This window comes from Caloenas nicobarica, chromosome 4 (genome assembly GCF_036013445.1).
Source record: "Caloenas nicobarica isolate bCalNic1 chromosome 4, bCalNic1.hap1, whole genome shotgun sequence".
Classification (NCBI taxonomy): Eukaryota; Metazoa; Chordata; class Aves; order Columbiformes; family Columbidae; genus Caloenas; species Caloenas nicobarica.
In genome coordinates, this window is record NC_088248.1 from 24,903,084 (window position 1) to 24,914,779 (window position 11,696).

An 11,696-nucleotide genomic window follows, 5' to 3' on the forward strand; every position below is an offset into this window, starting at 1 on the left:
GCTCCAAAACTTATTATATTTTTACATGTGTAGCTGCCTGGACCATATTTAAATTGACCTTTTTTTAATGGACTGTAACTAGGACTTATTTTTGGAGTAGGGCTTATATTTCAAGCATCCTCAAAAATCCTGAAAAATCATGCTAGGGCTTATTTTCAGGGTAGGTCTTGTTTTGCCTTCCTCCTCCCGCCATCTCTGGCCTGATTTGAGGAACGGCTCCAATCCTCCTGATTGAGGAACAATCTCAGCTCCAGGTCTGGAGTTCACCATTCTACCATTCATTCTACAAATTAAAATTCTTCTGCGAGGTGCTCCAGAAAAACAAGCTAGAAAAGTCTCATCTACACCCTTTTGCTGTTGGGTTCAACTGTGTCATAACCTGGAAGGGGCTTTTTGCTTCTTTTAATGTGTTTTGATTGAAGCTAAACTCATTGATTTTCTAATCAGGGGATTTTAAAATTATTTTCAGATAAAACAACCCCAAGGAAACACACCCTATCCTCAAGCCCTTTTCCTACCAGGAAAAGGGCCAAATGAACAAAGAAAGCAACAGCGAAGCATGAATGCTATGCAGATACATGATGTGCAAAAGTCTTTGTCACTAGGAGAGCAGCTTAAGTGGGTTTCAGCACTTCACAGTCAGGAAAAAAAAACCAAAAAACACCACCACCACCACCACACCAAAAAAACCCCTCTGCTGTTGGGACTACCAGTGCTGGAGCTGGATTCACAAATTGTTAACTCTTCTCTGGCAACAGATCTCCTCTCTCCCTAGCCTTAAAAAAAATGCTTCAGACCCCAGATGAGTACCCCAGTCCTTAGACCATTGCTGGTCTCTGCTAATCAGCTGTCATGTTTTGACAAGTTATTAGATAACTATGACAGAAGGGAGACTAAAGATAGCCAGGCTATCATCTGGGGGCACGAGAAACCAAAGATTCTTAAATACACATTTCAAAAGGTTTAATTTAAAACAAAACATAAACTGTCAACAGGTCTTAAAAAGTTGTGGGGTTTGTTGTTGTGGTGGTCGTTTTTTTTAAATTATTTTGCAAGACAGAATTACAGAATAATTTAGGTGCCTGGGATATCCAGACATCGGTTAATCTAACTTCTGCCCTCAAAAGCACAACCAATTTAGATCAAGTTGTACTTGAAAAAAAAAAAAATCCCACATCCTCTCTCAAGCTCATGTGTCACTCCAAGGAACTTTGTTCTTCTCCCTACAAAAAGCTGTGGAAGATAATAATGCTAAGAGTCTGACAGCTTCAGAGAAGAGAATATATTTAACTGCTGCTAGAAAGTTCTTAATAAGTACAACTAAAAGCACTTATAATTTAACATAGTAATACCAGCACCAAAACTGCATACCTAGCCAACATTTTGGAGGTTTTTTCCAAACAAAAGCAAAAATCCTAGTTCCCCTGGAGAGTTGTATACGTAATTATCTTCTGCAATTTCAGCTATAAAAATTAGAAAACAGAAAAAGGAAGACAGTTACTCATTTAAGACTATCTACTTATTTTTAAGTAATTAAGAATTCGTTTAGTCTTTGTCAAGTAAATCTTTCACACAAGCAATGACAAAACTCTTTTTGAAACAAGGGATACCGTGCAAAGTAAGGAAAGGAGTCAAAATCCATCCCTTTATCTGAAAGTATCATTATCAAGTTTGTGGTTTTTCCCCCCCCGCCCACATCTATCTAGACTGTTACGGTACTTTCAAACATTGGTAAGCTATTGATAGGAAGAAAGCTCTACCAAGCTGGTGAATTTAAGGTCCTTACAACATACCCTTCTGCTGTTTAAGCAAAGGAACAAAAATGTACTGCTATACCAAGAAAGTTCTTACTTTCTGTGTGCATCCAGCGCTGCAAATGCAGCATGGGGATCGACACTTTCGGCTACCCCGCAGTTCCCACATTTTGCTAAAACCTGGGGAATACACACCTCTCCAGGAACCTGCTAACTGGTGTTTTCCACAGCTACTTGAGCACAGAGGTTGTAACTATTTCCTATGTGTTACAAGAGATTTGGCGCTTGTATCAAAGCTGCTACAAAATATTGCTAAATAGAGCAAAACATTCTCATGATATAGATGGGTAAGTGTATGCGCAAAACAGGCAATCAAGTTACTTCATGTCTACCTTGCAGAAATCCTGCAACAGAGATAAAATTCAGTATTTCTCCCCCAAGACCTACACTTAACTAATTCCACCCTGCCACCCCTGGTAAAGGGAATGCCAAGTACTCTGGGCTCCAAAAAACACTTATGGAAGTATCAAGACTTTGACCACACATCAGACCTTCTGCCTGGCTAGAAATTAATTTGGACCAGGGCCCACAGTTCAGACCACATTTTCAGATGTGTAACACAAGCCAGGTGACACCGCTTTTAAGAAAGTTGTGAAAGAAAATAATAAAAGGGTCAGTTTCCATAAGATCAGCTTCAAGTTTTCTGAAGACATACCTCAATGCTTCAGTTCATTATGAAGAGACTAACAGAGTGGTATAGGATATCTGCAACCTTTTGCCTGCACTTAACCAGGCTGGAACGCGCTGTCTATTCAAGGAAATTTTAAAAACCATATACTTCTAGACTTCTTTCTCTCCAATACTAAAAAAAGCTTTTGTCTGTACAGGCTGCACAGACACACTGCTTAGGAAATTTTAAGGAATATGATTTGTCATCTTCTGGCTGGTAGCAGGTTCCTTTGCTGGATGAGGACATACATACATCAACTATTATCATGGCATTTAAAAGTTTATGCAGTGAAACACAGTAAGCCAAATTTATATTAATATATACACATATATACACACTTGATGTATGTAGCTGTCTCACATTTGCTATGTGCGCTGGGATTTAAACACACATTCTCTTACTTAAAAGCTTTAATAAGATATTTCACTGCATACATAATCATGGTGTCGCAGGAGAAGCCAGCATTTTGAATATAATAGTGAATGCAATTACATTTTTATTTGATAGTTTCAGGATCAATAAGCAGTAACAATTCACTGTTACATCTTCCCAAGGATGTGAGAAGTGGAGAATATAGTGAAAACAATCAAGAAATCCGTAACATATACAGACATAATTATGCAACATATGTAGGTTTTTATTCTGTTTTAAGAATGCTTAAATGGGCCAGTAGGACGAGATTCTCTAGGCTACATAATCACTTTGACTGTTGGAAACAATTTGTAAGGTAGAAACTGGCTGCTTCCCTTCTCTTCTATGACTCTATGGTATTCAGTTACTTTTGGCCACAAAATGCATTTTCTCCTCTCTTAAAACACTAATCTGGCCTACCACTAGCTTAATTTCTGTTATTTATTAGAGTACAGTAGTGCCTAAGATGACACCAGCTACAAGTGTAGCTCTGCTTGTCTCCACATGTACTAACACACAGACATCGTTCTTGTCCAGTGGCAAAAAAAGGCCAAGGAAAAGGGATAAACAAATACCAGGGCAGGGCTGCTTTCTGTTTTAAGACCCTCTCCAGCTGATCATATAAATTTTCTTAATCCAGATAACCTGTGTGGAAACATGCAGTCAGGGCTATCTCCCTGAAGATTAAATATAATCCATCTCAGCAATTTTGAGCAGAACTTATAATGAAAAAAAATGGTAAGAAAAAAATATATACAGACTCAATACAACAGCTAATCTTTCTCCAGGAAAAAAAAAAAAAAAAACAACCAAAAAAACCCCAAAAAAAACCCACGAAGAACAACATGCTTTGTTGGCATCAAAAGTTTCTAGCAGTTTTCCACCCCACCTCATTGAAAAACGCTTATTCAAGTGCTTCTTGATTCCAGTATTGTGAAAAGGGATTGATGTTTAACAGGGTGTTGGCTTTATGGCAAGGCTTTCCGCATTGATCCAAGGTATACAAGGCTGTGCCAAGGCGAGGCACCTGGGCTGGAAGCACAGAGGCTTTCCAAGAGAATGACTGTGAAGAAATGGGGCAGGAGGAGACAAACCTCCATGTCATTATTTAACTTCTGCATTTCAGCACTTATCTCATAAATGCCTGTGAAATGCTGAGACAAGGAAAGCAAGCCTAAACTCCCTTCGTACTGCCAGGTGAGCACTGCCTACCATCAGGCTAGACACGAGGAAGGAATTTTTTACACCGAGGGTGGTGAGACACTGGCCCAGGTTGCCCAGAGAGGTGGTGGATGCCCCAATCCCTGGAGACATCCCAGGCCAGGCTGGACAGGGCTCTGAGCACCTGATCTGGTTGAAGATGTCCCTGCTCATGGCAGGGGGGTTGGACTAGATGAGCTTTGAAGGTCCCTTCCAACCCAAACTATTCTGTGATTCTGATTTCTTCAAAGCACACAGAAAAGACCTCTGCTGAGGTTCTGAAGAGCTTGCAAATCTGCAGTTAAATCAAAAGGATGATCAAGTAAAATTGTGGCACAGGAACAGCAGCTGGATTTTTTTTTTTTTTAATCTCACATTCACATACCCACTAAACACAGATACACTGTGATGAAAAGGATGCTGTTATTTTTGCAAATGCAAGCACTCAAAATTTAAGAAATGTTAATATCACTGACACCTGGGCAACGATGATACAGTCTTTCAAGGCATGACCATGAACCACCTAGATCTCACTGTTAGTCCTCAGGACAAACCTATCCTGGGGGTAAAACACCTGCTTACAGAAGAAAGGGAGTTGATGTTCATAACTAGCTCTTTGGGCCTTGGTCCTGAAGCCTCCACCTCATTCCTCTCAGTCCACAGCTTGGCTGGGCTTCTTGAAGCAGTAGCACCGCTATCCCTGACTTCTAGGGACCCTGCGGTATTTACAGAACAGCATTCAGTGATGATACTGGTAGAAAAACGAAGGGGTGGGTAAGTCAAGCACCCTGGGAAATCCTGCCTTTGTCACTAGATTGTGGCTGAACCTTGCTCAAATCATCTAAATCTAATGGCCTCCTCCCTTCCCCCAATTTGTGTCATGCTGAGTTTGGTTTAATAGTGAATTCAAATAAAAAGTGAACAGACATCAACTTTCAAAACACCCAAAACACAAACAAAAAACCCCAAACAAACAAAAAAACCCAACAAAAACCAAAGGCACCATAGTTACCATGCTACACATATCCCCTAAAAAGAGCTTGTAAGTAAAATCCACTATCAAATCGTTTGAAACCCTTAGCACAAAAAAAAAAAAAAATCACACAGCACAGGTGGGAAATATCAAGATCCTCTCAGCTACTGGAAAAAGAGGAAAAACACTATCAGGAATCAAACCAGGAAAGGACCAGGAGACACAGGATGGTAGGACTAGACCTCCCCTAGTGCTGCTCAGGGATGTAACATACAACTGCTGAACTGCATGGCTTTTTTGTTTTCCTCCCCTAGGAAGATCTCCTCAGGGAAAGAAAAGGCAAAGAGCACAAGAAGTGTCATGTGTGAAACCAGCATCTCATATTTGCTGGAGATTAAAAAAGGAATTTCAAAAGAAAATAAAACTGAGCATTTTCTCTGTTAAAACTTTAGCAAGGAAAATAATAACCTGAACAACATTGTATTACTTCCAGATTTTCTAAAACTTGCCAACAATCCCACTTGTGCTTACTGTGGTTTTCCAAAGAGCAAGGGCAGACAGGTGCCTGCTTTCTGATAACAGAAATAATTGATAACTCCTGAGCTGTGCTGGCAGCCACTTTCTATTTTTAAGGAAGAGAAGGGGGACTGAGCATAGAACATTCCATCCAGAATAAAGCATTAGAAATCCTACGCCACAGAAGTCTCACGTGAAGCAAATGCCATTCTGATGCTTTTTTTAACATTTCAGACGTACAATCAAGGGAACAGCCAAGAGGCCCCACATTCCCCGCCTCTGGCTTCTGGTTCACCAGCTGCCCTAAGAACAAAATTGTGCCATTTTTGTTGGAAGATTTGATGAAAACTGATAAGTTCCTGTGGAACATTTCCAGTCCAACAAATGAGCATTTCCCCAAAGAAAGCCTTCTGTCAGAACATACCCTGTCAGATGTACACCCCTCCCTTACATATGTTTTCAATATTAGCAGGCTGCAGCTTTTCCCTCCTGTTTTTTTGGTTTGTTTTTTTTGTTTGGTTGGTTTTGTCTTGTTTGTTTGTTTTCTGGGTTTTACTTTTTTTTTATTCACCAATCAGTGATAGGAATTTCTCCCCTTTCAGGTCCTTGTCTCTGAAAGATGTATGGCAAATGGAGGAAACAGCCTCCGTTAAGTAAAACACAAAGAAAACAGATCAATAAAATAAGCTTTCTGTAGTCTTCAGCTCATCATAAGCTCAGAAATGCACTCCTGAGGTGAAGGGATTACAAACGTAACACTTCTTAAAAACCTAACAGGAGAAGCTTCCTACAGGTGATCGTAATTCCAAATGTATTTAAGCTATTTATGAGCATTTTAATTTTAGATCCATACTTATCTTCCTATGCATTGAATAAGAATAGAGTTCTCCAGAGATGAAGCTTGTGATTAAGCACTGCATAGAAATGCAAATCCAACTGAACAGCAAATGAAGCTCTGCGGGCTACCTGGATGCCACTGTTTCTTAATTTTGAATTCCTGAAAATGCCAGACCACTGACCTCAGGCCAGCAGTGGTAAAGCACAGGATGTGGGTACATACATCTTGTGCATTTAATGTACACAGCACCACCTCGCCTGGCCATTTACCCACCCATATCTGGAGATATTGACCAAAAGGAAGTCAAAATTTACCAGGGAAAAGACTACGCAGAAGTTTCAAGCATCCAGTGACAACATTTTCAGATATGGTGCAGATGCTGACACGCTACCCAAACCAGTACCTACAGCACCTCCACCAGGGTCTGGCACTCCTAACAGAAGGAAGATTCATATCACTTTGCTCACCAGTAACAACACCTGACATACCCCAGTGTTAGCTCAGTGCTAGTCAGTTCACACAAACATGGGTTTTCAAAGTAATCACATAGTATTTTATCTTCAGCCTTGTTCATCTACTCAACTTATTCCTCCTGCAGCACCTGGAAGTTTCTGACATCTCCACAGAGCTCCCACTTCTCCAGAGAGAACATCTCCACTTCTTTAATTTACTCATTTTTCACCTGCTATGAAATTCAGTTGCTCCCAGGCCTTTTCTGTTATAACACTGTTCTGGGGCGGGGGGGGTTGGGTGGGCATGCATGAGGATGGTATTTTTAAGTAAATCTTTGCATATCTTTGTTTTCAATAAGTGTTAGTTGTGGGGAGAGGAAGATAAAAAAAAGTTAACAACAATCAGTACCTAGCTTTTCTTGCAAGATTCCAACAAATCTGAATCAGGGACTGTTCAAAGGGGTATACAGCATCCCTTAACTCAAAAAAAAGGCAATATAACATTATATTAATACATGTATATATAATAAACTAATATACTAATAAACATTAAGTTTGTGGAACAAATACCAGAAGCTTACACTACTGTGAAACAATCAAGCATAGAGGACCAATGAACAAGGAATAGATACCAAGCTATATTCAAATCATTAGATTAAATACATGGCCAGTAGGCTTTCCCGAAGTATCGTATTTGCTGGAAAGTAAAGCATGTATTTGTTTATACCCAGAAATAGGTCAAATTCAAGCCCCTACCAAGCTTGTCAAAACACCTCATCACACTGTACCACATCAGGTTTTTTAAACAGACACACCCCCTTACTTTCAGCCTTCTGGACTCACGGCTGTCCTTTAATTAAAATGCGTTCTCCCAGCTCTGTTGACAAGACACCCATCTTACCACTGCCTTTATTGCCACTGATGAGTCCTTCACACTTGGAACTGAAAAAGGTCAAACAGATACTGTGAACCCAGGCCTGTGAAGCAGTGGAGGGCAGCCTTTTCATTCCAGACGGGGTCAGAAGGCAAGGACCACACTCCATAAAGGCTTTACCGCCCCAGAATGGAAGGACAATTCCAAAGCTCTCAGCCCCACCAGCCCCCCCAGCTGTCAGCATCCTTCTTCCTTGCATCTCCTCACTACCTCTACAGAAAGCCAGAGGCCACAGAGAGTAATTCTAAAAGAGTTGCTTATGTTCTGGCAATCCCAAGCCCTACATGAACCCATAAAAGGCTTGACATTCTTGTGTCTTTCTCCACCAGTAGTTGAAGAACTAGCCATGCAACACATACATACATTGCTACAACCATAAAGCATAGAATTTCAAGGGCTCCACATATCTGGAGGAAAGGAGATAGATTCATCTTATCCCCAAACCCCTGCCACCAAAGTACAGTTGGAAAGCAAACAAAATTAAGAAGCCCATACATGCAAGCATACACAAAAACCAGTTTAACAAGGTAAATGAAGCTGCGTGCTGCGAGCAATGGCAAGTCCGAAGAAGGCTGAGGCAGCAAAACTCTCAGCTCACCCTGATTCAGCAAAGCATTTCTCCATAGGCTTGCTTTATGGCACCTTCTTAAACTTAGCACTTTCCAGAACCAAAGCTGACTGCCAGCTACACGTCCTTGCTGGGCAAATCATGAAAAGCACTTAAATTTCACTGGGTCTAACCCACAAAGCATAGCTACAGCGAAGCTAGAGGAGCAGCAGGGCAAAGGGAAAAAAAATGAGCCGAGTACAACACTGGAAAAAAAAAAAAAAAGGGTGGGGAAGAATATAATCAAAAAGTTATTTTGACTTTAACAATGGAAGACTAGGTTGGATGCAGCCAGTTATGAAAAAACATGCTGTACAGATGTTCGGAATCAAACATTTCTGAGAAAAGAGAGAAAAACAACCCTTCGTCCTTCAATATTTAAATTGAAGGAAACAGTTTAAAAAGAAACCACCTTCTCCCAGGAACCAGGCTGCACCCTGCTAGCTTTTGGCAGCCATTAGGAGCAATTTCCATCATCTTCCTTGGCATTACTCATTTATCATTCCAAATGCCTTAAAATGTTCCATAATCAGCACGAAACTTTTACAAACAGTTAAAAACAACAGCGAGAAGTTTATAGTCCTTGTTGGCTTTGGCACTGGAGCTGTCAGAAACCACACTGCGAAGAGTGTTAAATATCTTGATTTATATTCCAATTGAATCAAGATAACATCTATGTACAGAACACAATGTACCCTTCAGATTCACTACAGCTGCCAGATTAATTTTATGGCAATATCAAATCCCTAGATGAGGCAGAGAGGTATGTAGGACACTGAGCAAGTAACGACCGTGATTTTGGTTTGCTATACACAATATTCCAAACAGAAGCTAAAGCCCCTCCCCTCCCCTTTTTTTTAAGCCCATTCCTTGCTGATGTATTGACAACTTAAAAAAAAAATACATTATGAAGTTTGATGCACTTTGGAGAGTGATAGCAGAGGAGGTGCAGTAAGGAGTTGAGACGTCTTTGCAATATCTAGGTTTAAGCATATGTCCATCCATACCTCCCCCCTTAACATGACTGCACAGTGATCACTGCCCTTTCATGCCTCAGGATGGCATGTATAATTGGGGAAACGAACACTGATCTGTGGTGTGAAGATAAAGCATACTGGCAGTTGTAAAGAGCTAAATGAGAAAGAAATGGGAACTGCAGAAAAATGACGCCCCCCTCCCCAAAATAAAAATCAATTTTCCAAGTTAGGCATTTAAATGAAAAACCCTCATTGCCCAAACTTCCAAAGATGTGTACTTGCAAGACTCAGAGGCCCAGTCAGGACTGCCTTTCTCAAATCAAATGCATTAAGAGTACAGAAATGCTGGTTTTAAGGGCTGAGTTGCCCCATGCAAATCACTGGGATGGCAATGCTGCTGCCCACTACACCAAGGTTGCGAACCAGAGATCAAGGCATGATGTGCTGTAAGCAAACACCTCAGCTCCATGTGATGACCAGAGTTTAACCAGGACAAGGGGCCACTCTCATCAGCCAGAGTCCCATTGAGAGTCTTGAGACTCTGACTGTTCACAACAGATTCAAGTTACAAAAGGCATCAATTCCCTGGTAAAAGTCATTATGATTCTTGAATTGAGGGGAGGTGATTATATTTTTCTTAAACCATTTCAAGATTTGTCAGAGCACCTGGAAGGGCACAATTACACCAAACTAATTCTTACCCATTGTTGCTGCTCTGGTTGTCTGTAGATTCCATTATGATGTCTCAATTTGAGTCAGCTCATCTGGAAGAGAAAAAAACCCCCAGATATTCAATATCTCTTTTACAGAAGAACAGCACAGCGTACTCAGTAGAAGCCACTCAAGCTTTGCTTCAACAGTCATGAAGACCAAGCCAGGAACATCCTTCCTCAGAGTCAGCAGAGGGGGAAAAGGGAGAATTAAACTGAAAAATCTTCAGTTTCTGAAGTAGCAAGTCATTACAGTATAGCGATGTCTAAAACATTTGTTACGGTGAACAAAAAATGAAATCTAAATGTTTGTTTCCTTTGTCTATGTGCGTCTGTGTGTGCACACTCTGCATTTAGGTTTGTATGTGTACCTGTAATCTCAATTTTAAATTAACTCTCCAAAATAATTTTGCACTGTAAAATGAAAGATAAACAATACTCACCCCCAACACTCTCCCACAGATCTTTTCAGAGTCGTGTGAATCCTCCAATTCTCCCTAGCAGTCTAAATCATCTTTCAGTTATATTCAGAATGATGATGTGAAATGTATCTAAGCTTCCTGTTGTGTAGTAACTAAAGAATAGATTGCTTACTCAAAGCAGCAAATCATTTGAATTTTTCAAGTTCACTAGGCTGACAGCTTTTTCCACAATCCTCAATACCAACAGGCTGAGGTACAATCTCAATATTAAACACACAGATCCAAAACCAGAGTTCTCAAAAGCTTGTAAATGCTGGGAATGGTCCTGTAAACACTTCTGTTGGTTTCAAAGAGACCTGTTAGAGCCACAAACACTCATTACTACATATTGTAATGAGCATTTGGAGAAATTGTCCTTAACTGTCTAGGAACAACAAAATACATTTAGTAATCATCTGTCTGGAACATCCAGGCAGCAGGACCTGCCATGTGACACTGGCTCTCACAAGCAGGTTTTTCAAAGGACTGGCAGCTACCTAAGCCAGCACCTGTGCCAATCTCTGCCGAGCTCTTCAGCGTTCAGAACAGGAGCTGAACTGCAGCTGGATGAGTCTGAAGCAGGGAGACTGGGTGGAGACCCCCAGGAACACGCTATGCCCAGAGCCTGGGACGCCCGACTGGCAGTCACTGCAAGGCTCCTAAGTACATATGATCCAAAAACATGGATCATATGTAAGGTAAGAACGGGAGAAGCAAGACATTAATTTTCCTCTTCCCCCAGCAGTGATGCTGCATTTCAGGTTGGCTCTTAAAGACAACTACAGGCTTGGCCAAGAGCATGACAAACCAGGTTATTGCTACAGGCTCCAGGATATTTGCTCCAATTTTAAGCATAAATACAGCATTAGGGCATTACCTTCAGACAACCAAATAGCCCTCTGATGAACAGAAACACGTGTGGAAAGGAGAAGGAGAGGAGAGAGAGAAAAAAAAAATAAACAAGCATTAAAAATACAGCTATAGATTAAAAGGTAACACTGGATAAAAACTCAAAGCAGCAGCGTTCAGGAAGCAAGAAGGAAACAGAAGGGTAAGGATGCTGCATCAGTTACTGCAAGAAATCGAGCTCCTCACACCAGCATGATAGCAGTTCCACATAGCAGGGCACACAG